This window comes from Clarias gariepinus, unplaced genomic scaffold (genome assembly GCF_024256425.1).
Source record: "Clarias gariepinus isolate MV-2021 ecotype Netherlands unplaced genomic scaffold, CGAR_prim_01v2 scaffold_44, whole genome shotgun sequence".
NCBI classification, from domain to species: Eukaryota; Metazoa; Chordata; class Actinopteri; order Siluriformes; family Clariidae; genus Clarias; species Clarias gariepinus.
Window position 1 is genome coordinate 1 of NW_026521010.1, and position 2,610 is coordinate 2,610.

General features: G+C 60.3%; 1 non-coding gene across 1 annotated transcript; it reads left to right on the top strand.

Moving 5' to 3' along the window:
- Window positions 1-81: 81 nt before the first annotated feature.
- Window positions 82-245, top strand: LOC128517960 (U1 spliceosomal RNA). Its single transcript, XR_008357542.1, has one exon. It is a non-coding gene; the product is annotated as a U1 spliceosomal RNA (small nuclear RNA).
- The last annotated feature ends 2,365 nt before the right edge of the window (window positions 246-2,610 follow it).

The window sequence follows — 2,610 nt, forward strand, 5'->3', positions numbered from 1 at the left end:
CAGGCCCTGGGCTGAGGTCAGCCACCCTCACCCAGTTGCCGACCATTCTGCAGGGCAGTTCTCAGACAGGCAAAGCAGAGCATACTTACCTGGCAGGGGTGATACCATGATCAAGAAGGTGGTTTGCCCAAGACGAGGCTCAACCATTGCACTCAGGTTGTGCTGACTCTTGCGAATTCCCCAAATGTGGGAATCTCGACTGCATAATTTCTGGTAGTGGGGGACTGCATTCGCGCTCTCCCCTGATGCTTAATCTTGTCACAAAATAAAAGATAAAAACAACTGGTTTCTTTCCAGAGCATCTGGTTTTGGCACTCTGCATGTTCTCTGACTGTGTATTTGTTAACGTTTTTACCTTTGGTTGGTGAGGAAGATTTGGCTGCCAGTAGACGGAGTTGGACTTGGTGGAGTTTGGGCCCCCCCCCCCATGTTTGGGTGAAAAAACCGCACAGGGTCACTGGCAAGCTGGGCCCTGGGGACCAATATGGTGGGTCCCGGCGCTCCACTTGTGCCCGGGCACCCACACTTAAGCCCCCCCCACACTTACTAAGCAGCAGTGCCCTGCCATTTGGAACTTCATACCCCTGGGAGACCCGAGGACTTAGAAAAAATTCGAGAAAAATTCCTCGGGTCTCCCAGGGGCCTGTGGTAAAAAACGCGGAGGTATCCCAGTGGCCCATGTTAAAAATCTCGGAGGTATCCCAGGGGCCTGGTTCTTTAAATGTGCGTCGGGAAGGGGTTTAGTCCGTATAGGTGGGCTTAAGTGTGGGTGCCCGGGGCCCCCTGGTGCGCCAGGTTCACTGGGGCTAATATCCAAGGGGCCAGGCCGGTCCCAGGGCCCCGGGAATGGGTGCCCCTTGGCCGGGCAGTGGAGGGCGCTGTTCCCCCTTGGGGTTGGGCGGGTGTATCTCCACGGCCCTCGTGGCTAGAGAGCTGCGGGAGGTCTCGTTGGAAAGGTCCGGTGGAGCCCCAGAAGGCTGTTGAGTTTGGCGGGGGTGGGTCGCTCGTAGCGCCCGCTAGCGGCCGGCAAGCTCCGGGGACTTTTCGGGTGTATCTCCCCGGCCCTTGGGGCTAGGGAGCTGCGGGAGGGCTCATTGGAAAGGTCGGGCCGAGCCCTAGAAGGCTGCCGAGTTTGGTGGGGCTGGGACTTGAGGGGAGTCCCATGGGCGTTTAAACCTATTGGGTGTCCAATATAGTCAAAGCCTAACCCCAAGAGGCTAAGCCCCAGGGGGGTGTGGGTGACTAGTGTGGCCGACCTGAGGTGCCTGTGGCTGGGGTAAGTCGATTTCCTCCAGGCGGGCTTGGCCTGAGCCTGGGCAAAAAGACCTAGTCAACTTAATCACTAAAATATTCAAAGTCCACCCTAGGGTTTTGGCGGGTGTATCTCCGCGGTCGTTGGGGCTAGAGAGCTGTGGGAGGGCTCGTTAGAAAGGTCCGGTGGAGCCCCAGAAGGCTGGTAAGTTTGGCGGGGGTGGGTCGCTCGGGGCGCCCGCTAGCGGCCGGCAAGCTCCGGGGCCTTTTCGTGAATATCTCCCCGGCCCTCGGAGCTAGAGAGCTGGGGTAGGGCTCGTTGGAAAGGTCCGGTGAAGCCCGAGAAGGCTGGTGAGTCTGGCGGGGGTGGGTCGCTCGGTCCGGCCGGTAAGCGGCGCTAAAGTTCCCGGGGTTTGAGCGGGTGTATCTCCGCGGCCCTTGGGGCTAGAGAGCTGGCGGATGTCTCTTTGGATGGGTCGGGGCCAGCCCTAGGAGGCTGTTAAGTTTGGCGGGGCTGGGTCGCTCGGGGCGCCCGCTATCGGCCAGTAAGCTCCGGGGCCTTTTCGTGAATATCTCCCCGGCCCTCGGGGCTAGGAAGCTGGTGGAGGTGGCATAGGGTCCGGGCCCTCCCCGCGGACTCCCCTATGAAGTTTGGGGTCGATGGGACCGAGGGCGGCCGAGATACGGGCGAATGAATATCTCTGTACATTCCGCATATTTGATATTCCGCACCCAAAGTGCTGAAAATGTTCAAAGTCCCAATCCCGACCCCCATGGGTGTTCCCACGGGTGTGGGTGACCAGTGTGGCCGACCTAGGGGTGCCTGGGGTCGGGTAAAATCCAATTTTTCCAGCCGGGCTTGGCCTGAGCCTGGGCAAAAAGCCCTAGTGAATTTAATCTATAAAATGATCCAAGTCTCATTCTTCCCCCACCCAAGGGGTTTTTCGGGCATATCTCCGCGGGCGTTGGGGCTAGAGAGCTGGGGGAGGGCTCGTTGGAAAGGTCCCGGCGAGCCCTATAAGAGTGGGGAGTTTGGCGGGGTTGGGTCGCTCAGGGCGCCCGCTAGTGGCCGGCAAATGTCCCCGGGCCTTTTCGGGTGTATCTCCCCGGCCCTCGGGGCTAGAGAGCTGGGGGAGGTCTCGTTGGAAAGGCCCGGTGGAGCCCGAGAAGGCTGGTAAGTTTGGCGGGGGTAGGTCGCTCGGTCCGGCCGGTATGCGACGCTAGAGTTCCCGGGTGTTTGACCGGGTGTATCTCCGCGGCCCTTGGGGCTAGAGAGCTGGGGGAGGTCTCGTTGGATAGGTCGGGGCCAGCCCTAGGAGGGTGGCGAGTTTGGCGGGGGTAGGTCGCTCGGAGCGCCCG